This window comes from Hirundo rustica, chromosome 2, assembly GCF_015227805.2.
Source record: "Hirundo rustica isolate bHirRus1 chromosome 2, bHirRus1.pri.v3, whole genome shotgun sequence".
In the NCBI taxonomy this organism is placed as follows: Eukaryota; Metazoa; Chordata; class Aves; order Passeriformes; family Hirundinidae; genus Hirundo; species Hirundo rustica.
The window spans coordinates 48,949,694-48,965,594 of NC_053451.1; the positions used below are offsets into that span (position 1 = coordinate 48,949,694).

At 45.1% G+C, this 15,901-nt stretch overlaps 1 long non-coding RNA gene across 1 annotated transcript; it reads left to right on the forward strand.

Annotated features, from left to right (window-relative positions):
- The first annotated feature begins 9,623 nt into the window (after nt 1–9,623).
- LOC120748739 (uncharacterized) lies at nt 9,624–15,161 on the forward strand. The gene is made up of 3 exons (XR_005699408.1): nt 9,624–9,696; nt 11,886–11,936; nt 15,009–15,161. It is a non-coding gene; the product is annotated as an uncharacterized LOC120748739 (long non-coding RNA).
- Nucleotides 15,162–15,901: the final 740 nt, after the last annotated feature.

The window sequence follows — 15,901 nt, forward strand, 5'->3', positions numbered from 1 at the left end:
CTGGTGAGGGTCACATACTGTTTGCCTTCCCTCTCTGGAAGGTGTCTGGGGTGTCTCCCCTCGGCTGCAGGAGAGGACAGCCGCACACAGAGACCTGACGTGGCGGCAGCACCTTGTCTGCCCACGGAGCGTGGGGGTGGCAGCTCCTCATGTGCTTTTTTTAGAAGACTTCAAGGAGAAGCCCAAGTGGGTGTTGAATCTCACTGTTCCACAGTACAACGAACTCCTTCTGGGAAGACAGCAAGTGGTTCCTGCTTGCACTGTTGGATCCCCCTGGCCTTGATATCAGTTCAAGTCTTAGGTGATGTTCCTCCACAATATTCTGTTGGATGTACAAAGCTGATCGTTAAATAGGTCACTTTGTCTCTCTTCATTATAATCTTAATTTTATCACTCTACCCACATTATGTGTTTGGGTGTTTATTGACCTTGAAGTCAGACATAAATGATAGTGCATGGGTGCATCCTGTCCTTGATGTGAGTGAAGGTGAAATGCAGTTAATGCCTTTTGAGGGCCTGCCTCCAAAATATTTGGCAGTAAGACGTGTTCGGTACAAATGGGAGGTGACACTGATTGACAATCAGTGCCAATTGACCAGTTTCCTCATGCCTAGCCATTCCCTGCTTTACACTGGGGATGGAGGAAAATATGTTACCTCTCCCAAGGAAAGGCATTTTGCCTTCTGCTGTGGGAGTTGGAGGCCATTTGCCTGAGGAGAGCACTGAGTAAGTGGGTTTTCTTTCAGATGACAAAAAGCGGGGTTGGACCCAATGCAAGAAAACGTCCCCGGTAACTACTGCATGGTACACCAAACAGCCTGCTGTTGCAATAAAATATTTATAACTAATCATTTTGTTAAATGAAACATGTGCTTTATGACACCTTTTATAATTAACAAGCCATGTTCCAGCTAATTTTGCACATGGTGCTTCACAGTCTATTACCAGGTACTATGAGGAGACATAATAAGTACCTACAAATAGCTGCCCATATTAAAATGTAGTACTGCAAAGAGGAGCAATTAAGCTCCTGGGAAGCATAGTGTTATTTGTTTGTAAACAAAGGTAAGGGCAGGACTTCTGCCAAACAAAAGACTGGGGTTAGTGGGATGATAAAGCAATAAACCTCGCGATGCGTGAACACGTTATGGTGGAGCTACAGTCAGGCAGTAATGAGGATGCTTTAGCAGAGTCTTTAATGAAGTTGGATTTTGCTGACAAACAGTTTTTAAAGATACTGGTATGATTAAGCTGTATTTAATGATGCATTAGATATCCCGTGTGCTGGGATTAACACTGAAATAATGGCTCATGATCTCAGGAAGGCATTCTCAGTGGACTTTGGTCACATGAGCAAAGTCAACATTCACCGTTAACCTCTCTAATTTGAAGATTAAAGACTAAAATAAGAGTCTTGAGGGTTTTGTGCTGAAGAGAAACCTCAAACACCTGTCATTCATAGTGTCCTCAACAAGTCAGGGGTTGTAGATACAAGGAACTCTGAGAGATTCATTTTAATCAAACCAGAGAGCAGCGATGTTGCAGAGATCACTGACTTGACCACAGCAAGGCAGAGAGCTAAGTCATCTCCTAAATTTTCCTGCTGTGCAAGCACAGGACAGCCACTGCCATCATTTTCCATGGCTGGCTGTCAGGACAAACCTAGTCAGGATGGGATTACTCACCGTGCTTCATCTTCTAACCAAAAGCTAGAGTAGTGTTAAAACAACTAAAACTCAACATTTTCATATTGCAGATGTGGTCTAAGGAGACAGCTCCAAATGCTAATTGAAGCATCTTCTGAGGAAGAATTATCCCTCGATTAGAGCCAACAAAATAGGTGTCTTGCTCCTGTTATCCCTGCCTGGCAGAAAAAGCCGGGTGTGCGGCGCTCAGGCTGAGGAAGGTGGGAGAAAGCCGGGTCTGGTGCACCTGAGCAAGCCTTCCTCCATCAGTGCTCCCCAGCACAAACCCCAGTGTCAACCTGGTTTTTCTGAGTTTTTTAAAGCCTTTTGATTGTTCATAAAATGGAGTCAGACCTTTTAGCTACTGTACAATATTAGGAGCAGTTTCTACCTTTTCCCACACATGTAACATAAACAAATCCTTTGTTTTTCATTCTCTGTCCTTTGTTTGCATATTTCTAACCTGAAAACAATTGTAACTGACAGTTGGTCTGGCCATTCGGCTGGGAGGTGATAACTCCAGAAGCCAATCCACAGCCAGACCCACAAATGTATAAAAAGTAAGAAATAAACAGGCAGAGGGGCTCTGGGCTTGGCTCAGCCTTGAGCTCTTTCGGAGGAACTCTCTGCCCTGCGAAAGTCTCTCGTCTCCATGTGATTGCTTTGCGTATCCCAATCACACCCCAGCACCCCCTGGGGAGGGATGGAGCAGGGAATACCCCTCTGATACACAGAGATGCCCTTCATCTCTCCTGAGCTGCTGAGTGCTGGCCTGGCCGGCACACGCAACTCCCATGGCAGGGGGACAAGGCAGCTCACACCAGAGGGGCCCCACTGCCACCCAGGCCAAGCCAAGGGACAGCCAGGGACTCTGCATGCCCACTGCAGGCACGTGCCATGGTCTTGGACCCCAGGGCTGCAGGACTGGGCCTTTCTGTGAATTAACCAGAATGTGGCAACTTCTGTCCTGCTCTGAATGCAAAAGGCTGAGGCTGGCTCTGTTGGTTTTATGGAAACGGGCAGTCCTCACGTATTTTTACTTTTATCGGTGCTCTGGGTTCAATTTTTGCAAATTGCTGAGAAGTTTTGCCAAACCAGTGGCAAAACTTCAGCTCTCACTGGCTTAATCATTGGTCTTTTGGTAACAAACATCTACAATGCGAATTAACCGTCTACAAAATGCTGCCCCACTCTATTTGTGCCAAATCCCCACATCCTTCTCCGAGATCAGGGACTGAGGGGGCAAAACAAGTCTGCACACATGATTTTCTTGCAAAAGATTTCTTGGCTGTTTCTTTTTTTTAAGGCTTTGTCAACATATGGCTCACATTCTCTGCAGGGGTAAGCATTTTTGTTTAAAATACAATGCAAAGCCAGGTGAAAAGTTAAGGCTTTTAATGATGCTCAGTTTGAATGCTGACAAAGTTATTGTGAATTATCACTTAATTTAACTTACTTTGTCCCATCTTATCTTGATCTGTCTGCAGCATTACTGGTGCTCCCTGGGCAGTCTTGCTCTGGTTAGGTATACCCGTCCTGTTTGAGGTTTTTGGTGTTGTTGGATCAGTTTGAGTTTGCCCTAAAACTGGAGGCAGAAGAGCCGAAGAGACATGCAACTAGATGAAGAACTCTTGGTTTTCTCTTTCATGCTGAAGCCAGCAGATGGTGCTTACTGCCTTTGCACGTTCCTTGGAGAAACCCTACATTATCCATCAGTTAGTTTATGGTATTCACCAGGGAGCACCAATAAGGCTCACAGCTACTCGTCACTTTATAAAGAGATGAAGGATTGGATTCTGGAGGCAAAACACATCCCACAATGTTGAGAGTTTTAGAATTTCAACTCCCTACGATTTTTGGATGTTTTCACAAACTTTTCTCAAAATTACGCTTTGCTGCTATCACAATAATTAGTGCAGTTTGTGTTGCTGTTGGGAGTTTTTTCTCTTTAAAATTGGAAAGGGTGAAGAAGAGAGCAAGTCATACTATCTCCTTGGATGGGTTTCAAAGTGGAGCTTACAAAAGCAGGCTGTAAGGGACAGGTTATGCCTCTGGTATGGGGTAGCTGAGGCCCAGAGGAGCTAGTTCAAGTTGGGATGATTTACAGGGAATACTGAGCAGCATGTGCTTCCAGGAGGGGTGCTCTGAGACCCCTGATGTTGGAGTCCAGGGCATTCCTTTAGTTGCCCTGTAGGGTCAGAGACCTGGGCAGGGGGGTCTGGGACCCCAGCTCAGAGCTCAGAGAGACACTGGCTTTGATTTCAGTCCATGGGAGAGGCTTCTTGCACTGCAGGAAGCATTGCAGGCCACAAGAGTGTGAAAGACTGTAGTTTAGTATATCACAGGGTAGAAAAACAGTATATTTAGGTTTATAGCATTAAAGTGAATAGGGACAAGATAGAGAATTTGGGGCGTTGCCTCCTTCTTCTTCATTTCTCCTTCCCTCACTCCATTTCTGCAGTGACGTGGCACAAAGTAGTTAGTGAGGATTGGGTCAGAGTAAAGATGACCTTTTTAGTAATAGTGGTAGACATTGGTAAGAAATAATAAATATAAAATACGTAGCAATTAGTATAAAAGATAAGGACAACTCAGCTCAGGAGGAGTCTTCAGAAGTCCAAGCCGCAGCACACACCTGTTGGACTGAGAAAACTGTCAGATAAGAAACAATAAACGAAGTACACAACCTTGAAAATCAGAGCTCAAACACTCCGTCTCTTTCATCCATTTGGCTCAGAGCTTTGCAGAGGGCAAGAAAGACTCTAAAACCACCTGAATGCCAGGGAAAGCCCCGACACCCTTCAGCCCAGAGAAAAAGGGTAATAAGCTCGCAGAAAAGCATCTTCCCTACCCATGCACAGCACTGGTAAAGAAGCGCTATCTATCCTCACCGATGAGTGCAGAAAGTCGTCATGCTCCCATGCACTCTCCCATGTGTTTTGGGAGACTTTTATATGCTGAATATTTTCCCAGAACAGCTATAGCTGTTCTCCCAGTGTGACTTATATCTGTTCTGTCTCCCAGCGTGACAAATATCTCCCAAAAGGTGCATAGAGATTTAGTTACATGGTTTTAAAAAAACCCCAAAACTGAGGTGTTCTGTCATGTGGTCATGGAGAGCGTGAGCAGCAGTGCTGAGGATAAAAGAGTCAGTCACACATTTACACTCATTTCTTCTGTTCAAAGAGCTTAACTTGTACATTTTATTTACCCATGTATTTCCTTTCTATGGACACAGATCAAAACAGGAGCTTACCTGGCAGACTGCACCTTTCTGTGAGCATATTTTATTCAATATTAATCTCATTCTCTTTCTTGCAGCTGAGTCATTATGTCTACATTAAAGCAGTAATTTCTATTTCCAGCCACAAGTCAACAGCTTTAATAACAGGTAACGAATTTGCTTATCTTTAAAACCAGTAGGAATTTCTTTCAAGATAATGTCTGTCCAAGCATTTCTCCCTGCTTCAGTGTCTGTCAGTGCTATCTGCATTTCTAGGAGCAGCCTCAGGTTTAAACTTTTCATTTGATGATGCAAACTGAAGAAGTATTCTCTTTTTTATTTTCTTTTTCATTATGGATTACGTGATGTACAAAAACAGCTAGGGTTTCTACATGGGAGGGCAATTTCCAAACCCATCAGAGCTTATTAGAAAAGTCAGCAACCTGGCAGCTGTGCTGGATGAATTTCCTGACCACTTTTACCAGATATGGCAGCTAACCCCGGAAAGTGAGAGCTTCAGGGAAGCTGTGCTGCTCAGTGCTCTATTCTTTCAGTCCTCAGGTTTTCTCCAAATGACTTTTTTTCTCCCTATCTGCATGTTTACACTGGAAGCTTGGTGAAGTTACAGAAATATTGGTGTTTTCCTGAGGCTGATAGCTATCACCACCAATAATAAACATTTCTGATGATTAATATCTTTATTATTTGATCAAATGTGGGGAGTGTGAATCAAGGATTTTCTAAATAATACAGGAGAAAAGTGTGGCTAGGCTTGGGCAGAGGAACCAGGCAGGGTCTGGCCTACTGTGAGGAGTTGGTGTGTTTCAAAAACTTGGAACTGATATCCATGGCATTAACAAAAACAAACGTTTGGGATAAATTTAGTTTTCATCTGTGTCCAGGAGTGCTGAGCACCTGCCCTTTAATCTAATATTCCACCACTGTCTGAAAAAATTGATATTGAAAGCAAATGACAAGTGGTTACTGAGGTATGATAAAGCTACTGCTCAGTTTTTGGTTTACGTCATGTGCAGCCTGACCCACCTTGGTCCTTGAATAACCAATCTACAAGAAAGAAGCTTGCACAATCACATTTTTTCTTCTGTCCTACTTCTGGCAGAAAGTGCTGTTAGCGAAGGCAAAAAGTGCTCAGCAACTCTGTGGCCGCACTTCAGCAAAGCAGAGGCAGCTCCTGAGCACCAAGCTCCATAGGAGGTGTGAAAATGGCCTTCTTTGCTTTGATGCACTGGATACATAGAAAGGTCTCTCAAATCTGCAGAGTTCTTATTAATTTCAGTGAGACAAACCTCCCCAGCCCCCCCCTCCCCGCCATTTACAGGTAAGTAAATAAATTTATTTCACAGATGGAGAGGTCAGTGCTGCCAGAGCTTTGCAGTATGAAGCACTGAGCACCTCGAGCATCACGGTGAGCTCAGTGCTGCCTTGCTGTGGTGTCCTTCAGCACTCAGCCCAGACCTTCCCCCATCCAGGCTGTCTTCATCTGCCCGCAGGAACAAAATGAGAGGAATCACGTTTCCTCCAGGTCACCTTGGGTTTCCATAGTGACTATTTGAATGCGATCGTCTTATCAATCAGAACCTTCTTTACTCTCATAAGCAACTATAAAATCTGCTCTGGTTTCTATAGCAACCATCTTTAAACCCATATATTTATTTTCTCTAGGCTTAGCTGAATTGTTGGAAATGGTTCAAATTAACTGCTGGTGCAATATTTCTTATATTTTTTCCCCTTAAGCTATCCTTTACTGTCATCCAGATCAACAATTATGATGAGGCAACTGTCCTTATGTTTCGGTTACTTAGACACCCTCTTTGCTGATTAACCACGTGAGCAACCCCTCTTAAAAATCATGGTTTTCATGAGGAGCATGGTAAATCCAAAACCTCCAGCGTTCAGTCTTTCCCTTCCCAATTCAGGCCCCTGTGCCATTCCATCCCCATGTACTCAGCACAAAAAAAAAAAAAAAAAAAAAAAAAAAAAAAAAAAAAAAAAAAAAAAAAAAAAAAAGAGTGCTGTTTTGATACCCCAAATCTCTTCTTGTAATAATATGCAAGAATAGCACCTTCCCTCCAGTAAGCTCAAAGCAAAGTACAGCTGTTACTTTACAGTAACCCTGTGACTTACTCAAATATTATTGTTGGTGCAGCACAATGTGCACAAGGTTAATGGCCCATTTACGCTCCAAAACCAATAAATGTCAAGAGGTTTATAGGTTTTTTCCAAACTAAATGTGGTAACTGGAGACAAGGCTGATACCACTTTGTCGATGGTTTCCTTTCACCAGGCAGCAGGTACACATAAAGTTTTCTATAGAGCTGAGACTGGCACACCACAGCTACATTTTTACTTCATGATTTGACCATGAACACCCATTGCTTTCACTCTCAAAGTTCATCTTCCTGCTGCCATGGTTTAACTTGGCAGGAAGCTAAACACCATATGGCCACTCACACCACCCCTCCAGTGGGACAGGGGTGAGAAAAAAAGTGAAATTTGGCGGTTGAGATAAAGACAGTTTGATAGAACAGAAAAGGAAGGGATAATAGTAACAGTAATAATAATAATAATAATAATATACAAAACAAGTGAAGCACAATACACTTGCTCACCACCCACAAGAATCTGCTAATTCAAGGTTATAAAATTATTAGTAGATAATTATTCTGCTCTGTGGCAGTGTTTTCTGGAACCCTGTTGGTAGCAGCAAGTTGCAGATGTACCCTATCTGCCTCTGTGCAACTTCCAGGTTACAAGGCAAGAGAGGCCCTCAGCTCCATCTGTGGTGCTGCTTTCTCCATGACCTGGGCTTTTCTTTCTCCTCTTTCTCCGTAGTAGGAAAACAATTTTGGTTTTGGCATGAGATGAGAGACTTGTTTGTTTTTCTCCTAATTTTTAACTTTTCTCTCAAAATGTTTGGTCCCTACAGTGTCTCCATCTGCTCCCTCTTGCCCAGAGCTGCTGGGTTGCTGGCAGAAGGCAAATTTGTGCTTGTTCTGCCATGTGCAGAGACACCAGCAAAGCTGCAGTCAGTCCACCTTGCTTCGTAGGAAAACAGTCACAAATGAAATTGAAGAAGTTCAAGGAAAAGTGAAAAAAGACCCAGGAGTCTGGGATTGGGGTCACATATTAGGGCAGAGCAAAAGAGTTTTGTGCCAGCTGGTGGGAAATTGAGTAACAGAAATCCTATGGGTATGAGAGGAGGAATACATCGAGATAATAAAAAGGAGAGGAGTTAACTACTTCTAAAATTAAAAAAGAGGAACGTGTAGTGACTCAGGATCACACTGCTGAATTCACAAAGGGTGGTTGGTACTGCAGTGGCGTGGGCCCCTGCAGCTGCCTGGCTGTGCTCAGGGAGGTTTCCAGGCTTTTCCAGGGTGTACCATTGGTGGTCCTCATGCTGAGCTGCTGATTAAGGAGAGGAAGGGGGAATGGGATGCCTTGAGGCTGGCTGTGAGAGCTCCTCCAGGGAGAGCTGTAGGGACCAGACCATATTTAGAACCCTCGAGGAAGTAAAGGCACTCGTGTTCAGTAAGGATTACCACCTGCTTGTGACAGGAGGAGGGCACTGGGCAGTGCCTGACTTGTCGGACCGGGGGATGTGGTGTGCCAGCACGGAGCTGGGGGCAGAGCTGTGCTGTCCTGGCTGTCAGCTCAGGGCCATGGCTCTGTGGCACTGCTTCAGACATGGCCAGACACCCCAGAGCTCAGCACAGCAGCTCATTGCTCTCAACACAGCAATTCCTCTGCTCATACGAGCCCCAGAGTAAAATCACTCCTATAAAGAAATACTTTGCAGAAACACAAATTCTCTTCAGTGGGGGCTTGCCTGGAGCTCCTCTTCAACTCTAAACTTTCAATCCCACAGCATTTTTTTTCCACACAGGTGCTCCCCAGGTGCACAGGGCTTTCAGCTCTGTGCAGGGCCCTGCAGCACTGCTGTGTGCTGCCAAAACACTTGCAAGCCTGGTTACAAATCTGCTGGGTCCCAAATCAGAGTGGGGATGCCAGGAGCCCAGGTGACTTTGCGTTTGAAGGGGACATGGCTGCAGGCAGAGATGGGGCACAAGGAAGCCATGGAACAAAACTCACCAACAAGAGGAGCTGCTTTCTTCAGGCAAACGCTTGCAGTACCACTGCTTTCCTTCAGTGAAGGGTTGCTTCCACTGCCCAAACCTTCCTGAGGAAAGTCTCATAACTTCACTCTTGAAAATACAAGGGTTGAGAGACTTGGGACCATTACATTTGACTTGGCACAGTAAGGCACTCACAGGTTTGTATAAGAATGTCTTCATGTCTAACATGAAGCTGCTCTTATCTAAACTTCAGCCAATGTGCAGGCACGTTCAGAAACCCATCTTTTACCTTCACACATCTGAAGATACTAAAATCATATAGTCATAGAGTGATTATCTAAAATATCACCTATGTCCACTATTGAGGTCTGTAGAAGCTACAGTAATCTCTTTCTTTCTATGCAGAAATTGTGTAATTCCTGAATGTGTAACTCACATATAATCTCTGCAAATAAGCACCTGCCTGTAGGGGAAGGGAACACAGGTGACCTCGTCCCTGGTAAGTAACAGCTGTGTTAATTACCCAATACAGCCTCGCCCCTGATGAGTCACAGCTGTATCCAATAAAGGTAAGTGTGATAAAAGGGAGTGGGTTAGCTCGTGAGGGGGAATCGTGAAGGAAGAGAAACCTTGAAGAAGAGGGAATGAGAGGCTCGTGAAGAAGATGGGGAGAGAGACTCAGTGCTGTGAGGTCAGTCTGGTTCTGTGGTTAGAGCCTGTTGTTGGAACCTGCAGCCATAGTCTATCTAGGTATAAGCCTGCATTCAGAGTGTGCAAACTAATCCATGGAGTCATAGTTTAGCAGGAAATAACCAGCAGTCAGAGGCTGCAAGGGAAGCCTACGGTAGGGGCTTGCTGCAGCCAGAGCCAGTGAATAGCTGCAGTCGGGATGGCTGAGCTGTAAAGAGGAATAAACCAGGTGCAACATGAAAAAAAAATCATGCTATGATAAACAAGAAGTCTGTGTCTCTGCTCATTTCTATCCTTTAACAAGAGGGCTACTGCAAGCCATGCCCATTGCTGGCAGTCGGTGTGCATTTACTCATCTGAAGTCAAATACTTAGGAACTGAGAGATGCTGGAGTTGAAGCTATCGTTTCAGTTCTATCTTGTAAATGCTCTAAAGAACAGAATGTTTCTTGCTCTACTTCCCACCTCCCTCCGCAGGCAGGCTGAGCTTTTCTTCCTTCTCTTTTTTTCTGTGGACTTCCAGAGTTGCTGGCTCTCAGCTTGCACAAGGACAAGCAGGGATGAGCTGTGTGCTTGCTTTCATGCACCTGGCGTGCAACCCCTTTGTGTCACTGTGGATGTGCTTTCTCCTCACTTCCTGAAAGTGAGGAAAAAAGGGGGCAGCTGGGGAGAAAGGGTGAGAGGGTGTTTTTGCATTGTGGTTTTCCCCTGAAGCCTGTGGTTGAGTGGGTGTGAGGCCTTTGAGAGCACAACTCAAAAAAATGACAGCAGGAGTGCTCTATCGGGGCAGATAAGAACCACATTGCTTGCGAGGACTAAGAGCCTCATTGCCCTTATCTCAGCTTTCAGAGCCACTGAAGCCCTGTGTCTTTCTTTCTCCTCTTTGCTTAATGTATTGGGAAACTGATGCTGAGCAGCTACACGTGTTCCTGTCTTCCCTGGGGCACGTAGAGCATGGCCTGCAGTCCCTCCCTCCTTCTCTGCTTCTCTTCCTCCCTCCCGAGCGTGGGAGGCACAGGCTGTGCTTATTTAACACCTTGCTCTCTAGCTGCACATCCCAGGCATCTTCTCATCAGCTGCCCCCAGGAACATGACTTTGTTATTTATGCTGCTCCCACTCCCATTGCACTGTGTGGGTCCAGAGCCTGCTGTGGGTTTTCCCTTGGGTGAATGACTCGAGTGGCAGTAAGACCCAGCAACCGTGCTGGGTACTGCCACAGCAGTTTCTGCTAGATTAACCCTGGAGGAGTGCCAGTAAGACAGAGGGTCTATCTGCTGCTCACTGGGCTCTCACATCCCTGTGAGGTGACCTCAGATGACTTGACTTCCAGCCTTGAGATGGCTTGATTTCCAGCCTTCCTCTGAAGCATCTGAGCAGCTCCCACAAAAATAGGAGCAACTTCTGTAGGAGAGACTGTGGAAAATCACTGGACTTAAAGTTAAAACTAGCTAGCAACACCACTGTCTCCATCCCTCCCTGGAAGAGGGTGGGATGTGCTCTGAGCACAGTCACAGAGCAGGTCTTGCACATTATGTGATGGTTGTCCTGTCCTGTGATACCCACCAGAGTCCAGGGAGACTCAGCCTGGGTCTGGGCAGCTGTCCACCCAGCCTCTGGACAAACAGATCCAAGTTCCTACTCACCCTCTGACCACCACTGTAGTATTGGTCAGGGATCCGAGCAAAGGTGACATAAGGACGTGATGTTCAACAGAAAAGAAAGCCACGGCATGAAAGTGGGGACAAGGGGTGAGAATTTCAGCAGAACCTTTGAAATACCTTTCGAAGTCCAAACGTTTTAAAATTTATTTTTAAAATTTATTTAAAGACATTTGAAGTGTGGGTTTTTGAAATAAGAAAGCAGCTATCTGAGCTCCCAGATTTGATGCTCACAGAGAGACGGGAATCACCTGTTTGACTTGATAGCAGTGGGTGAAGCTACATTTCTTTTTCTATTGGTTACACCTCTGCAGGCACTATTGCTGGTGCCTGCAGCAGAGAAGGTTGTGCTTGAGCCCTGTGCTGGGCTGGCTGCAGGAGGCAGAGATGGAGGCCTGAGGAGAGGGGGTTACAACAATAGGCGCTGTCTGAGTGCTCTGAAGAGGGGCAAGCAGTTCTCAAATTTCTGGAAAACTCAAAATCATTTAAAGGCCATAAATGAGAGTGGATTGGGCTTTTCTTTTTCTTGCAGAAGGAAAGTGTGATGAGATCTGTGACTGCACCTGTGGAGAGGTGAACAGGAGTAAGTAAAGTTTTCCCTGACATTGTGTAAGCCTTGTCCCAGGGTCAGATGCATCTGGTGGGAGTTTATACTGCAAGTAACTGTGCCTTTCTGTGGGAGGTTCCTCCCCTGAGACATTCCTGAGGGATTAGTCAGATGTGTATGCCTCAGAAAGAAATGAGTACTATTGCTTCTGGAAAGAAAAGAACAGAAATATACCCAAGCAGAGGGAGCTGCCCAGCCTGGCTCTGCCCATCCCAAGAGTGGGTGCAAGTCAGACACATCTCTAAAAAAATAAATTGTCTGCACTGTTCAATAGAGAGCAAAACTGGGGCATGAGAGTGGGAAGTAAGTTTGCAGACAGCACCAAGCTGGGCAGGAGCATTGATCTTCTGGAAGGGAGGAAGGCTCTGCAGAGGGATCTGGACAGGCTGGATCAAAGAGCCGAGGCTGATTGTGTGAGATTCAGTAAGACAAAGGGCTTGGTCCTGCGCTTGGATCACAACAGTCCCAGGCAGAGCTATAGGCTGGGGACTATGGCTGGGAATCTGCCAGGTGGAAAAGGACCAGGAGTGCTGGTCAACAGCAGCTGGACATGAGCCAGCTGTGCCCAGGTGGCCAAGAAGGCTGGTGGCATCCTGGCCTGGATCAGCAGTATAAGGTGCAGGACCAGGGCAGTGCTGGTACCCTTACACTTGGCACAGAGGATCCACACCTCAGTTCTTGTGTTCAGTTCTGGGCCCCTCGCTATGAGAAGGAAACTGAGGGGCTGGAGCATGTCCAGAGAAGGCAAGAGCTGGGGAAGGGTCTGGAGCACAAGGCTTATGGGGACCTGTTGAGGAAGCTGGAGGTGTTTAGCCTGTAGAAAAGGAGGCTCAAGGAAGACCTTATCACTCTCTACAACTGCCTGAAATGAGGGTGAGGCTGGGGCGGGGAGATGGTCTCTTCTCCCAGGTGACAAGTGACAGGACAAGAGGAAAGGGCCCCAAATTGCACATAGGGAGTTTCAGATTGGATATCAGGAAAAAATTTTTCACTGAAAGAGTGGTCAGGCATTGAAACAGGCTGCTCAGGTAAGTAGTGGAACCACCATCCCTGGGAGTGTTCAAAAGAAGGAGGCTGGATGTGGCATTTGGGGACATGGTTTTGCTGTAAGCACAGTGTTGCTGGGCTAACAGTTGAACTCAATGATCTTAGAGGTCTATTCTAACCTTAACATTTCTATGATTCTATGAATTTTAATGGAAAGTTTGTGCTACTTTTCAAAATCCCAATTTTCTTTGTTTCCGTTTTCCTTTAAAGACAGCTGAACTGGAGTTATTTAGTCTTGCACAGTCCACAAGCAAAAACCTATTATGCTAAGCAGAGGACCAAGTGCATCAGTGAGAGGTTATGTAGTTTCCAAGAAGAACAGTAATTTCAGAGTGGAAAATTATAACTATTCCATCCCTTTAGAGACCAGTGGGTAAATTTGCTCATGTTTGAGTACTTGAATTAACAATGTGCAAGTACCACATCTCTTTCTAATTTCAGAAAAGTATGTTGGTAAATCAAAGACATCCAGAGCCATGTCCTGAATGTTTTTCTGGGTGTATTGTGGCTGTTGTGTGGGAATAAATGTGTGCTTTCTAAGTAGAAAGAAAGACATGATCTATTAGCACAAAATGATGTGAAATTGTTTTAAATGAAAACCCAAACTTGGTGTTTAGAGCTTGGTAAACAATAAAATAGACCAAAAATCACTACCATCAGTAGAACTGGCTTTTTGGGCTGGAAACCAAAACTGTGCCCATGATGCACAAAGCCTCAGGGATCTTTCCCCAGGGTAAGTGGTGTTACACTGTCCATCTGCCCTCTCTGCCCCACTAAGAAGCCACCCAGTTGCTTGGCTGTGGGCTGACTTTGGAACATGGAAGCACTTTTGTTGAGGTCAGCTTTACTAATGAGCCCAGAGAACTGGGTGTGTCTGTACATCTTTGCAGAAACACCATGAGGTTTTATTGTCCTCCACATGAAGACTCGTGGACCATTCATTGAGAAATTAAATTGGTGCAAAGTTGCATTTGCCAGTGGTGAGAGAAGAATCCAGCTGCCTTTTGTTGGGTAGCCAAACTGATGGCAAGAGATTTAGGATGCAGAGGAAATGTTTGTTACTTGTGCTGATGTGAAGAGCCTGCTCTATCCTCATGATGTCCAGGATTCCTCGAGGAGCTCCCAGGGAGGCATCAGCAGCTGCTGACCACAAAAGAGGTTTTGTCTGTTTGGTGACTGGTTGAAACCAAATATGTTGGCTTCAACAAATTGGGCAATATTGGAAATGGTACTGAATGGAGGGGAAAAATCTTGTACTAAGTTGGTGGCTGTTCTGGGACACTCTTCTTGCTCACTCTATCTTAAAACTAAAAGCAGACAGTTTTGTCCAAAATGTAGGGGGGAAGTCAGAAAATTGGCATCCCTGAAGTGGATTTCCCATTTTCTGGCCATCTCTTTTTGCTGTTAGGGCCATATTGCCTGCGTAGGGGGGAACCTTCCTGTTCCCCAAGCAGGGAGAGTGTATCAGAGGCCAAGGAGGACAAAGCTCTTCTGATGGAGGCTAAACCAGCCTCTCCCTTGTTGGTATCTTTGGGCCAGGGTTTGGCAGATGAGGTCCATTCATACTTAGGAATCTCTGCCCTTTGGCAGAACAACATGGTAAGGATCCACCTTGGGTCAGTATTTCAAGTGTTTAATTAGAGAAGTAAGTTATTGCATAGGGTAAGGCAGCATGGCGCAACAGATACAAACTTGGGTTTGATTTAATTCAGGCAAATGAGATTTTTGTGTTAAGATGTTAATTTAATCTTAGCATTGCACAATCCTCAGTCGCTGCCTCTCATAAGGTCTAGGTGGAAGAGTCAGAGACAGAAATAACCAAAACTTGGGAAGGGACAGGCAGTTTAAACTGCGGGGATGGGCACTGGAAATCTGGTGCCACCAAGCTTGGGGCAGGGTCAGGTTTATATGTATGGTCTGAACAAGCCGAATAACCTGCCAAAGAATGAAACATGAGGACAAACACTGTTTATTTTGCATTTCTTCTCTGCTTCCATCCAGCCCCACGGCAGCAAAAGCGATATCCTGTGTGACAGCCGCTGTCCGCTCGCTCTCCTTGCTTCACTTTGTTACTGAGGTGACGCTATGGTTTGGATCTTGACTTCCAGCTGCAACTGCCATGAAATTCACGCTCTTCTTCCCACTGACTGTGCTGGTGGAAAAGGCAAGTGCTGCTTGGGAAAACAATAAATATCACCCAGCTTCCATCAATCTCTGCAAAACAAACATTAAGGAAAGTATTTAAGGTAGATTGAAATGGTCGGGTTTGACTTTTACGGGGTTGCTTCTGCAATGTATTTATCATACAAAGCTATATTGAAGTGCATTTCTAAAGGAAAACAGAACTGAATTTGTTCTGAAAAGGCTTAAACAGGCTGGTCTTTACAAAGGTTTTGTGCTGAAGTGAAATCTTAGTAAAATCCATCATTCAGAAGGCTTTTGCATTTCAGTGGACTCAAGTTTTTCTGGTGTAAAATCTTTCCAGCTTTCTTTGACCAGCCCTATTGAAAGCTGTCAGTGGTGATACCTGATGCCAGCAGTGGCCTTGTGAGGCTGTGAAGGGAGCTGTAAGAAGTGCTTATCAATGCATTACCACTTGCTTCAGAAAAAGATTTATTGTTCAACACAGTAATGGGGACATCTTGCTGTGTCAACATGATGTGTTTTATTCATTTAACATCATTTGTTAAAGGGAAGTAATTCAGAATTCTGCAAGTCGAGTAACTTAAGTCTTTTCACATTTAAGTAGGCTTGTAGTGGACATAGAGGTGTGTTTTGGTTTTTTTTTTTTCTTCTTATTGCTTTCCAAGCCGCAGTCACAAGTGGTACCCAAGCAATAGTTCTAGAGCCTTCCGTGGCTGGGTTGGGGTCTGGAGCAGTGAGTCTCATTTCCA